The sequence below is a fragment of the Canis lupus genome, chromosome 2 (assembly GCF_048164855.1).
Source record: "Canis lupus baileyi chromosome 2, mCanLup2.hap1, whole genome shotgun sequence".
Taxonomy (NCBI): Eukaryota; Metazoa; Chordata; class Mammalia; order Carnivora; family Canidae; genus Canis; species Canis lupus.
This window is the reverse complement of record NC_132839.1, coordinates 10,045,656-10,059,828: the sequence shown is the minus strand read 5'-3', so window position 1 is coordinate 10,059,828 and position 14,173 is coordinate 10,045,656. Positions and strand designations below refer to the sequence as shown.

Here is a 14,173-nt window from a genome sequence, read left to right as displayed (position 1 = left end):
TCAAAATATATGTTAGAAATTCAATTATTGGTACTCAATATTTCACATGTGTTTAGGCATCGGAGTCTTGATAGAACATAGGAAAATGAACTATTATTGGAAAAATGTAGCTTGATACACAAAGAAAAGCATGATCTGTTACTGTTTGTAAAGCAAAGTTATAAACAGAGGAGAGAGCTGGTACCTCAAAAAAGGAGAAATGGATTGAAGTTTGTAACCGCAGAGGATGGGAACACTATAATTTAGGTTAAAATAACAGATCTCAATATAAACTCATGACCTTTTAAAAACTCATTATCTGTCTCTAAAGAGGGCTGGCACCTCCTAGCATTGCCCTTCCTGCCACCAGTGCACATCCCAGACTCTTGAGGTATCCAAATCCAGGCCTCTAATACCATCTCCATATTTTAATCACCGAAGTCAACAAACTTGGCATGCAGCAACATTAAAATGTGCTATTAAAAATACATGTATGTCACTTTTTAAAATTAAATAAAAACTTTAGAACTCATGGAATCATTTATAAGTTAGAGCAAAAGCCAGAGAAAACCATTAGGTATGAAGACACGAATAAAAAAAAATATCAGGCCATAAAAATCAAAGGTGTAATAAAATTCAAGCCAAAGTACTAGTCTTTTAGAAAATTAAATGATTGTAAAAATTCACCACTGAATTTCCCCCAAATTCTGTAAATTATAACTTTATAGAATTGATGCATGATTTTTGACAGTCCAACGACCAAAAAATATGAGTCAGATGATGGAGGGCATCTGCTTAAATCCTACGCCTTAATGCTATGCTTATTCTCTCAGGTAATAAAATCTTAGAGGTGAACTTTTTTTCTAATTTCTCTTTTTTTTTATCTATATAAGATGATGGTTGTTAGCTCAACTTATTGTGGTAACCATTCACCATATTTGTAAGTCACAGGCTGTACAGCTTCAACTAAAACAGTGCGGTATGCCAACTGTACCTCAAACTGGAAAGAAATCCCAGTTTTGAAACAGATGTCCAAAATAAGGAGTATTTTCTCACAATCCAGAGCCTCACAGATCTGAGCCCTTGCCCACAGAATACTTAATATCCAGTTGAGTTGGCACCCCTCATCCCCAAGACCCATTGCTCAACGTTGTTGACATGTTGATCAACTTTTAGTGAGATTTATAGTTTCTCAGAGTCTAGTTCTTCACTTGGTAAAATCATCCACAAGCATGACATACTTTCCATACTCCAGCACTTTCTTCAGTTCCTTCCCAACTTAGACACAACCCTCCTAACATACACATACACACACGCAAACTCAGTGAAATGGGATGAAGTCCAGGATGACTAGTGGTAGTGGTGGTTCTAAAAGTATTTTAGAAACTTCCTGCAGAACATAATAGGTTTATTATATGGCTTGCATGTCAAGTAAAAAAGCTAACAATTATGCCATGTTATCTCCTAATGTTCAATTATTTCTCTAACATTTTATTAAAAAATTAATTATACAGTGTGACAAAATTAACCACTTTATCCTGAAGTGAACGAAAGGTAAAGTATTCCATCACTCACTTAGAAATAGCAATTAGGGTATGATTTATCCAAGTCAAATTTGAGTTTCAGATAAAGCATTTTTAATAAAAGAATATACCCAAATATTGTGTGAAATATACTAAAATCATTGTTTAACTGAAATTTAAATTTGACTGGTTGTCCTGTATTTTTACCTAGCAACTCTCAATTAGTGGGAAGATGGAAGTGAAAGTGACATGACTCTATTATACAAAACTATTACACTTTTTTAAAAAGATTTATTTATTTATTCATGAGAGACAGACACAGAGAGAGAGATAGAGACAGGCAGAGGGAGAAGCAGGCTCTTCACTGGGAGCCCGATGTGGGACTTGATCCAGGATCCCTGAATCACGCCCTGAGCTGAAGGAAGACACCCAACCCCTGGGCCACCCTGGCATCCCAAGACTATTGCACGTATACTGAAAAATACAGGAAACCTCATCTATACATTCAAAAAGGCATTTTCCTAAGCAGAAACAGGAGCTGTATACACTTGTATAAAGACATTTGAAAGCTAGATGCTCGACTCCTAAAGCATTTAAAATGACTTGGGAAAACATTCCTGCGGGATTATGATCACTACAAGATCTGTGTATGGTGAAGATTCATTAAGACAGAAAAATAATCCATTTTGTTGGTTTTTGTGGCAATTATAACGTATTTGGGTTACTAATACAAATAAAAAGTTGGAGGTAAGGATACATAAGGGTAGATTTAAAAACAATAGCAAAGAAAAGGGCCATCATTTCTTGTGGTATATGATGACCATCATAGTGCCTTTCTTAGCATCAAGAGGTTATAAAAACACTCTCAAAAACGTGAGTAGCATTCTACATACTGAATATACCTTTTGCAATAACTCTTACTAAAAAGAAAAAAAACAATTAGCTATCCAAAATATTTACCACCACCATGACCATCACCTGTAGAGCTAGTATCACTGGACATTTTTTGAGGTCATATATGCTCAAAACTCATACTGTTCAGTACTCTGCATCCCACATCACTTTGCTCATTTCATAATGTCAATAAGTAGTCAACTTATTAAATTCAAATTAATTATACTAAATCCCAACCAAATCATACCAGGGAATGTTATTCACAAGAGAAAAGAGTAGTTGGCACAATCTTAAGAGATAAGCAGAAGAACCAAACCATAGATCACAGATGTTACTGTATATTCTTGGAATCCAGTAAACTACCAAATGAAAAAGCATGCATGTTCTCATCATGTGTTTATAATGCATTTTTTAAGAAATAGAAAATGGCAAAGAAAGACCCATGATACTAATGGTCTATGTTTTCATGATGTAACTTAAAAAGTGTAAAAATTGAGAATTAGCAGGGGCCATTGAACACACTCCTTACAAATGAATTCCTCTGATAGTACAAAATTAGTTATACGTGTTATCTACAATTAAAGATAGATCTTTACCACCTTCCAGATGGGGAGAAAAATTGTACTTTTATTGTTGTATTTTAAAGGTCTTATTTATTTGAGAGAGTGTGTGCACACAAGTGCAGGCAGAGAAAGGGGGAAAGAATCTCAAGTAGAATGCATTGACAGTGGAGCCCAAAGTGGGGTCTAATCTCAAGACTCTGAGAACATGACCTGAGCTGAAATCAAGAGGAAGACACAGGCCACATAGAGTTCTAAAAATTGTTTCTTAAGACCAGATATTTCATTTAAAATATAGACTTTCTTTTTTTTCATAAGTTTCTTTTTTGTATCTTTTTATTACTGATTAAAATAATAAAATATACTGCTAGAATATTAGACAAATTAGAAAACTATTTTTCACATGTCTTATTTATGGCAATAACAATGGGTTGTTTTCACAATAGTGATTATTGTAATTGTCCACATTTATGAGTGGAGAAGGTCTCTTCAAAGACTTATCAGCATAACTGTGCACGTAAAGTATTATGTCTGGAATTTTGATATGCCTATAATTCAAATTCATTGTATTTTCTTTTAATAAAAAGTACTATTTAAGACTCTACTGTGCTCAACCAAGTAAGGACTTTACCTGACAAGACAAACTTTTTAATGCAAAGTCCAGAACCTTCATGAGAACCTTTGGGAGAGAAAAACAAAACAAAACAAAACAAAACAAAACAAAACACCAAATCTTCAGAACACATGTTTTTTTTCTAGTACGAGCAAAGATATCAAAAGGCAATGACCGTAGTGTAAATCTTGACTGCAATCACTTAACTGTGTGAATGAATGTGAACAAGGTTGGGACTTTGGTAAGCCACCAGGCATGGCTGAAATATAAGAACAATGACAACTTTTTAAATGACAACTCATACTTAATCATTAAAAATTGAGATGGTTTAGTTAGCTTTTCACACATCTGGGCAAAGATGAAAAACATTAAGCTGCACAAGTGATGGCAGCAGTTCTATAGCAAACTACGACTGATGAGACAGGCTCATGTCCCTCAGGAGTACCGGGGCAGTAAAAGGTAGTAGTGCTCTATTGCTGTTGTATCAAATTGCAACAAACTTAGAGGCTAAAGCAACGGGAATTTATTATCTTACAGTTCTGCAGGTCAAAAATCCGATGTGGGTCTCATGGAGCAATATCAAGTTCTTGGCAGGGCTGTGTCCCTTTCTAGAGATCCTAGAGGAGGATCCACTTCCTGTTCATTTGGGCCATTTATAGAATCTAGTCCCTTGAAGTTATAGGACTGAGATCCTCCTTTCCTTGCTAGTTACTAGTTGAGGGACTTCCCAGCTTTAAGAAACTGCCCGTGTTTTTTAGCTGATGATTCCCTTTTACATTTTCAAAGCTCATAATGGCAGATCAAGTCTCTCATGCTTGAAAATTCTCTTCCTTTTCCCCTCTCATCTCTGTAACGTATCCATCAGGAAAGATGCTCTCTGCTTTAAGGGTTTAAGTGATTTAACTGGGACCACCTATATAATCCAAGATTATCTCCTCCATCTCCAGGTCAGTACCCTAATCACATCTGCAAAGTCCTTTTTGCCATGTAAGGTAATATTCACAAGTTCCTGGGTTTAGAACATAGACACCTTGTGGGGGGAGGGCATTACTCTACCTCCCTCAACTAATAAACATTTTGAGAGGATGTCTTATAATTTATATAAAGGTGTATAAAATAAGCAGCAGTCATTTTCACAGAGTTAGCAAGTATAATATGTGTGTCCTATGGTAGATTTCAGGACCTTATGAAACGAGCTGAATGGGTGTGGGGATTAAGGAGGGTACTTGTCATGAGCACTGGGTGTTGTATGTAGGTGTCAAATCACTGAATTCAACACCTGAGGCTAATATTACACTGTGTTAGCTGGAATTTAAATAAAAACTTGAGGGGAAAAAAGAAATATCAACAAATTTGGCACATACAGTGATACCTATGGTGTTGATTAAAAGGACAAAAATATGTTACTACTCAGTACTATTTTTTGAGATTTCTGAGTAGGACAAATTGTTAAAGGTGGCCTTAATAAAATCTTCTAAAAGCAACTGTATAAAATGTCTCCTGTAGTCACCTTCAGGAATACTCACAGTAGCATTTGGAAAAGTCTGTTGAACTTAGCTGAGTTTATTACTTAGCTAAGAATCATTTCTTAGGAGCTAGGTTTTCTTTAGCATGTTCACCACATGCTCATTGGGTTTTTTTCCTGGTAACACTTGGACTGACACCTAATCATTGTTATACAGAAGTTTCAAAGACAAGATCTTTCTCAACTAAGTTGTAAATTTAGGGAGCATGAACTGCGCCATATATATATTTTGTATCCCTCCTTGAGTCTTGCATGGAGTCTCCCATTTGCAACCCTAAGTAAGGATTACCATGTGCTATGCAATAAATATGTTTATTTTACTTCATCTAGTACTGAGACACGTGTATCCATTCAATTTTTGTTATATGTTATCCAGCCTATGGGACAGTGGGAGGCTCTTTAGAAATTTTTCTGAAGACACAAATCTACATGTCCGTGGCACACATGATCACCCACAGTTATCTGAATTTGAAATTTGAGAACATGAGGCTCAATTACACGTACACACATGCTTGGTAAATATAATTACCACACCTAAAGTTAACCACGTTGGCATCTAGTAGAGAATAAGTGTGCAATTCAAGTAACACATGAGTATCACTATTTATGTATTTCACCTGAAGAGCCAGGTATAAGTGTGAACAGATTTGATTATTTAATCATCGTCTTACTGTGGAAAGTTGGCTCAAAGTTTGACATCCCTTGGAAAGATAGCTTTAATGTATACTATTTTGTTTATATTTGTGGCCTTCTTCACTTCCTGGAATGGATTTGCTAAATGTCTTGTTCAAAAAAATAAAATATAAAATTTCTTCTTGTTTAAAGAGGTAACAAAACTAAAAAGCCATGAAGGTTATTCACACTTGCCAAGCTGATAAATTGGACCAAAGGGAAAATAGATCCTAAGTATAAGAATCAATTGATGTTTTCTACTAAGACATTTGCCATAATTATAATGTCATCCTTGATAGATTGACTCTTTTCATTTTCATCTATAACCTATCTAGAGTTTTCCCAAAGGAAAACAAAACTGTTCATTGAACTGTGCATTTTGTTTAGAAAATTAGTTCCATCACAGATTTATTTGCACATTATATACATGTAAATTTGTTAAAGAATATATTGTGACAATGATACTTGTATATTCACTAGTTTTTATAATATTTTAAATATCTTATAATGTTTGTTCATATTTGCCTACTATTGTTTCATAAATCAGAGTAAGCTATTTTCTTTCAATAGTTAATATAAAGTATCACATAATTAACATTTGTGATGACAATTAAGCACTTTTAGTACCATCAAAAATTACATTTGTTAATATCACCACCAAATGTCATAAGTGCTGAGGTTTATATAATCTTTACCATCACACATGGTTTTAAAAAAAAAAGTCCATTAAGAATGTTTTGTTGAAGCTGTAAATATGATTTCCAAGGAGAATAAAGTGAGCCTGTTACTAAAAGAGAAAATAACTGACAGTATTATAGTCAAAAATCAAATTTTTATTTTTCAGGGGAAAGCTGGAATTGGGAAAACTTGAACCTGTTACCCAGAGCTTGAGTTTCCTAATGCTTAAGGACTTTTCTGATGAGATTTGGTAATAATGAAAATAATCTTGACCTTGTGAACTTCTTGGAAGAGTGTTAGGTCCCACAGGTGGCCATGGGCCATCTATTGAGGACTGCTGTATTACAGAGGCTGATTTTAAATGTTTGTGTATATATTTGTGTATTTATGTTTATTTAGTTTTGTGACCTACAAATAAAGAGATCTTTTTTTTTCCTAATGTTCAAGAACTATTTACTAAAATTGTTTCTACATTGGTATGTAAAGAAAGTCTCAGCGGTGCCTGGGTGGCTCAGTCAGTCAGGCTCAAGGTCTTGAGATCGAACTCTGCCCTCTGGCTCTGTGCTCAAGGTGCAGTCTGCTTGAGATTCTCTTTCTGCCTGCCTCCCTGCCCCTGCCTCCATCCTTCCACCTATGTGGCCTCATGCATTTTCTCTCTTTAAAATAAAATCTATAAAATCTCCATAAACACCCAAAGAAAAACATAATACAAGAGTAAACACATTGGGAAAAAAATCTTAATTGCATCCTAGTCAAATAAAATCAACCTCAAATAATCCAAAACATTGAAAATGTTTTAAAAGTGCTAAATGACACACAAATTAACTCCATCTAAATTGAACGGAGACTGGGACATCTGGGTACCTCAGTAGTTGAGCATCTGCCTTTGGCTCAGGTCATGATCCTGGGGTCCTGGGATCGAGCTCTGCATAGAGCTCCCCACAGGGAGACAGCTTCTCCCTCTGCCTGTGTCTCTGCCCCTCTGTGTCACTCATGAATAAAATCTTTTAAAAAATAATAAATTGAATGGAGACCACTTAGACATTAATGACTATTTGTAAGTATATACATGTGCTTACCTTAATACAGTGTTTAATATGTATTTAATACATGATTTCTTATGGTGTCTTTATACTTCATTATATACATATACTAACTTTATATATACTACTTTATATATACTTTATATCTTTATATATACTACTTCAGAAAGGTATACTCTGAATGAAACGTATAGCTTTTAACTATTTTAATCAATAAATAGGAACTAATGCACTGAACATTCAGTTTAAACCCTAAACAAGATAAAAGCCAAGACAAGTACCATTTTTAATAGTAATCAAACTAGTAGTGTTTATATAGATGGAAAGAATGTCAAATACTGGTAAGCTTAACAACACAATTTATGTCTGAAAGCAGATCAGGAAAGGACTTAACATGGGTTTTTAGTCCATGCAGTAGATAAATTAGCAAATGTCCAGAGATGAGTAGAAGGTAGCATAATTTTTGCATTAGGGAAGTGAAGTGCAGTGTTATCAGTAACCTAGAGTTATTAACAGACATCAGAAGGTAGAGATGTCCGATCTCTAACACACAGATGAATTCTCCCCTAAATATCTCTCCATATTCACTAGCATTTTCATTGGACAGCCCGGACAGAAATAGCAATTGAATCTTGAGCTTTTTTAACACCTATAGCCATTTGGCATAGTGAGAGTAATCAAAATCCCATTAAGAACCAATTGACAACCTACAGAATGGGAGAAGATATTTGCAAATGACATATCAGATAAAGGGCCAGATTCCAAGATCTATAAAGAACTTATTAAACTCAACACCAAAGAAACAAACAATCCAATCATGAAATGGGCAAAAGACATGAAGAGAAATCTCACAGAGGAAGACATAGACATGGCCAACATGCACATGAGAAAATGCTCCGCATCACTTGCCATCAGGGAAATACAAATCAAAACCACAATGAGATCCCACCTCACACCAGTGAGAATGGGGAAAATTAACAAGGCAGGAAACCACAAATGTTGGAGAGGATGCGGAGAAAAGGGGACCCTCTTACACTGTTGGTGGGAATGTGAACTGGTGCAGCCACTCTGGAAAATTGTGTGGAGGTTCCTCAAAGAGTTAAAAATAGACCTGCCCTACAACCCAGCAATTGCACTGTTGGGGATTTACCCCAAAGATACAGATGCAATGAAACGCAGGGACACCTGCACCCCGATGTTTCTAGCAGCAATGGCCACGATAACCAAGCTGTGGAAGGAGCCTCGGTGTCCATCGAAAGATGAGTGGATAAAGAAGATGTGGTTTATGTATACAATGGAATATTACTCAGCCATTAGAAATGACCAATACCCACCATTTGCTTCAACGTGGATGGAACTGGAGGGTATTATGCTGAGTGAAGTAAGTCAGTCGGAGAAGGACAAACATTATATGTTCTCATTCATTTGGGGAATATAAATAATAGTGAAAGCGAATATAAGGGAAGGGAGAAGAAATGTGTGGGAAATATCAGAAAGGGAGACAGAACATAAAGACTGCTAACTCTGGGAAATGAACTAAGGGTGGTAGAAGGGGAGGAGGGCGGGGGGTGGGAGTGAATGGGTGATGGGCACTGGGGGTCATTCTGTATGTTGGTAAATTGAACACCAATAAAAAATAAATTTAAAAAAAAAGTCAAGAAGTAGATAAAAAAAAAAAGAACCAATTGACTTGGTGCAAGTTGGGTGGGGGGGCAGGAATCAACAAACAAACCAAAATTCTGATCAACTCAGAACATGGTTTAATTCATTTCTGAGCTAGAAATCTACATCTGTTTACTGGAGACTCAACCCAAGAATATTTTTAGAGATTTAGGTATGAGGACCAAATACATACTTAGAAGCTAAGGTCAGCTTGCTTTATTTTCACCTCATTCTGTGTTTTCAAAATGGAATAAACAGGTCAAGGACAGGCAACAGAGGAGAGTATAGTCAATACATGACTAGTCAATAATACTATACATGAGCTTAGAGCTATATACACAAAATACAGAAAGAGGACAAAATTTATAAGATATGAAGAATTGAGTATAAGACTAAGTTTCAGGTATTAGACCATGGATGATGGTAACTACAATTTACTTCTAAACAGTTCATGTTAGATAGTATTATGTTTTGGCTAACAAGCTAGGCTAGTCATTGATCATGACTTATGATTCATTCTTCAGGGATAGTCAAATATTTTTCAACAGAAAGAGCTGTCCTAGAGGCTACTACAGATGCTTCAGCATCTTCTCTCTCTTTCAGTGAGTGGCTGGTTTGGTATTTGAATAATAAATCTTAGAAATGTGTTTTCATTGATGAAAGTAAATCCTTGAATTAGACCAGTAGTTGTCTGAATAAAAGGACACTCATTGTTACAAATCAATAGTATATATTTTTACCCTGTAAAAACACTGATATATTTTGCAAGAGCATTTGTCTGGGATAAATTAGAAATACAAACAGAATGCTCTCTTACCACAAATATGTTGAAAAACACCTGCCTACAAGGACCTTTTCACTGGAAGGAGGAGTCAGATCATCTTAAATGCTAGAGAATCAAAACTTCTAGGATAGACAATGGATCATATGAACTACTTTGTACTTGCTTGATAATATTTCTCTATGTGTTGGTCTGGAAATAACTTTTACTGTAACCTGACAGTAGGGTTGTTGGGACCCTCCCCTAGTTTAAATAGTTGTGACCAATTGGCTTAAATCAGTCAATATCTGAAAATTTTCACTATGGAGCTTCAAAAGAGATTAAGATGAGAGAAATGGCTTTGAGGATCATTATTGTAGAAGGAAATGGTTGAAGCCTAATGTACAGTGAGATTAGGCACAGCAAGTGGTTGGACTCAGAACTTGCAAACCGCTGGGGTGAAAACACAGCATAAAAACAAACCTTGGTTCAACCATCTGATGGTAAGTTATGAAGGATCATTTTATTATATTCAATTATTATGTGACCAAATCATATTTATTTTTCTTTATAACCCTATTCTAAATATGTGGACTTTTTTTTTTTGAGTCACCAAAAAAACTAATCACATGATATCATAATTATCAGTTTACTTTAAAATACTAAAAAAAAAAAAAAAAAAAAGTTTGAGTATCTCAGGGCAGAATCACATTTTGCTTGTGTTGCACCGTTTTTTCAATATTGAATTTAATATCTCACTAATTATATAATAAAATGAAGCAGATATGTTTGTGACTATGTATACATATGAGCATGTGTATATATGCATATATATGCATATCTTTATATATCATAGTTGTGTTAATTATGCCAATTCTGGTCTTTTAAAAAACTCCTAAAACTTTCCCCCAAGGTTTGTTGAGATAAAATTGACACATAACATTGTGTAAGTTCATGATGTACAACATGATGATTTCACGTATGTATCGTGAAAAATTTAACACAATAAAGTTAGTTGACACATCTATCACCTCACATAATATTTTATGTGGTGATAACATTTAAGATTATCTTTCAAGAATATAATACAGTATTATTAAAGGTAATCACCATGCTGTACATTATATGCCCAGAACTTAACCATCTTATAACTTCAAGTTCGTATTCTTTGACCAACAAGTCCCCATTTCCCTCAGTCCCCAGACAACCATGATTCTAGTCTCTGTTTCTGAGTTTTGTTTTTAGATTTCACATATAAGATCATAGAGTATCTGTCTTTCTCTGACTTATTTAACATGATGGCCTTAACGTCCATCCATATTGTCACAAATGGCAGATTTCCCTTTTTATGGCTGAATAATATTCCACCGTGTGTATATACTTCATTTTCTTTATCCATATATCTGTCAATGGATACGTAGTCATTTCCATGCCTTGGTTATTGAGAAAAAATGCTGCAATGAACACAGAGTGCAGATGATATCTCTTAGAGATTGTGATTTCATTTCCTTCAGGTAATACGCAGGAGTGGGATTGATGAATGATATGACAGTTCTATTTTTTTTTTTTTTTTTTTTTTTTTTTTTACTGTTTTGGAGAACCTCTACTGTTTTCCATAGTGGCTATACCATGCACATTACCATCAACAGTACACAGGGGTTCCCTTTTCTCCACATCCTTGCCAAAATTTAAAAGTTAAAAAATACAATTGAAGAAACCACAAGAAAACATTGGAGAAGTCTCATACCGCCCAATAGTTTTCAGAGTCTTGCCTCCATCCCACGGGAAGCACTACATCTTCAGTCCACAAACCAACAAGATCTGAGTGAGATACATTGATCTCAATAAAAAAATAAGTGTCATCCTCAGAAAAGTATTTTATACCCTTCTAATTAGGTAGGCAAAACAAGTGTGCATGACCAGTTTCAATAACAGAAACTAAGACTACAAACAAGAACCAAATATGATCCATCAGTCTTCTATTTTCTATTTAAAAGTTGCTGACAGCTGCTCCTTGGTGTATAGATTGATCCCTGGTGTATTCTGTACCTTAACCGAGAAATACCCCAATCACTAGTTAGAATATTCTATTCAGATTTGGTCATGGTTTGCACCATGTTTTCACTCCATTCTTTAGAGATAAGCAGAATTGTAAAAGATTCAGATGAAATTAACCTCATGTGTGTGTATGTGTGTGTGTATGTATATATGTGGAGAGAAACTGAGAGATGGCCAGAGAGAGGGAAAGGGAGACAGACAGAAAAAAGCCATGATGGGATCCCATATAATTCAAAACAATCAAGTCTCCAAAGGAACCTCACTTAGCAAACCCAATATACTTCCTTAAAAGCTGAAGTTCCATGGTTTTAACCATAGTTTAGAAACAAACAATAGATGCTGTCTTTTCTCTGACCTTCCATGGAAGCTGAACAATCTTCCCTTTAATGTAAAACAAAACAAAACAAACCTATCTTGCCCAAGGTAAATTTTTTTTTAAAAAGCTAATTTTATATTAAAAAGCAAGGGATGGCCAACAGGACTAGGCTTTTAAGCTAAGATGGGACAAATAGTGACTTCTAAATTTAGTGCAGCAATAGATTCAGTAACAAAAATGGCTTCCCAACTAGCCTCTGCAGCTTATAAATGTTTCCCACTCGTACGTCCCTGAAGCTCTTGCCATTTTCCAACTGTGAAACAAAGTGCAAATCACCTACTCTCTCGTGCTTCACTTTATCTTTGTATAATGGAGACAGAAATAGTGTCTTTCTCACTGGGTTTTATGTAAATTTTTTCCTAAAATATTTAAAACATTGTGCCCAACACAAAATATGTGCTTAAGAGCATTAGATAAAATCGTTATTGTTAGTAGCAGTATGCTATGTAAAGCTATTGAGCGTTCTCAAACATTTTATTATTTCCTAATAATAATTTAATGATCAGGAGTTATTTATGTTTTTGTCCATTTCTGTATCCCACATCTTCACAATTCTCTGTCCATGTTGCATGAGATTGATTGTTCATTTAATTAGCATAGGTTTTAGCATTAATTGGTTTAGGTATGTTCTTTTTTATAGCCTCAGGGGGATTAGATCTAGTATCTAGTGTCTTAGTTTGTAAAAAGTGGGTCAAATTTTTTCCTAAGGTTTAAGTTTTACTAGTTTGCACCCCATATCCCCTGAAAAAAAAAATTCATGACTTCAAAAATTTTAAAATAAATTATAAATTTCATTATTTTAACATAATCATTTCCAAAATAGAAGAGGCACAGCAATAACCTTGGCATTTTACATATTCTTTCCACGCACTGACAAATATTTTCAGTATGGCCCAATGTATTTTTAACTCCCTTCATACTTATACCACATCAGATACTTACAGTAAGTTCTGAATATATTAAAGACCCCAAATAAATAATGAGCCTGCTTTTACTATCTTATTCTAGAGGAAACCAAATAGTGAAGAGACAGGAACTCAATATTTATGGTTTTCAAATAAGACAAAGTAAGAAATATTTTCTGTTAACAATCACAAAAGGACCTATAAATTCAGAAACTTGAAGACATAAGGTACAGTCTGAGACCTGAGATCTTAGCATAGCCTGCATTTTCCTGTTAAGAAAAATGACTCATGTCCTGAAATAGTTAACATACCTTCAACTCCAATCAGTGAGAGAATTTACCTACACAACCAGACTCACCACTGCACTTTAAATTCTGTGGAACAAAAGTTTTCTAAATTCTGAGGCTTTGGGTTCTGGAATCCTGTTATGTGTGGTTTCCAGCTGTGCCACACTGGACCTGCTTTTCACAGTAAGATGCCACGCACAGCAGGAGAACTAGACAAAAAGGGTTTTAATAATCAGTAATGGCCACAATTCAAAGATGTCAGGTTCCCTAAATGTTGGAAACAATCATTGTTTCCATTGAGATTTCTGTTTATTCTCAGCTTTTTAAAAATACTTGTTAGAGGACAACTGAGCTATTAATGACTAATTTCCAGTGATCAGAAGGCTCAAAGCATTCAAAAGGATCCTGGAGCCCCTAAACACTCTACATGCAACTCTGAATATGTATTACCTGAGAGAGTGTAAGAGGTGATAGGCATTCACATATCTTTAATTGCAGGTTATACTACACATACACTTTTCTATTCCTCACAAATACGGAAGAATCTATGAAAAAGATAGAAAAGAAAAACAGCTAGTTTTTCTCTATCAGTAAAATATGTTAGAAAATCAGTTTTTAATTTAATGAATTTTATGCTA

The 14,173-nt window shown here is 34.9% G+C and overlaps 1 long non-coding RNA gene across 2 annotated transcripts in view; it reads right to left on the bottom strand.

Annotated features, from left to right (window-relative positions):
* Positions 1 to 13,640, bottom strand: part of LOC140612279 (uncharacterized) — a 96,928-nt gene extending 83,288 nt beyond the window's left edge. The window contains exon 1 of one of the 2 annotated variants that reach the window (XR_012013560.1): positions 13,560 to 13,640. This is a non-coding gene — a long non-coding RNA (uncharacterized lncRNA). The remainder of the gene's footprint in view (positions 1 to 13,559) is intronic. The other variant, XR_012013558.1, reaches the window with a different exon arrangement.
* Positions 13,641 to 14,173: the final 533 nt, after the last annotated feature.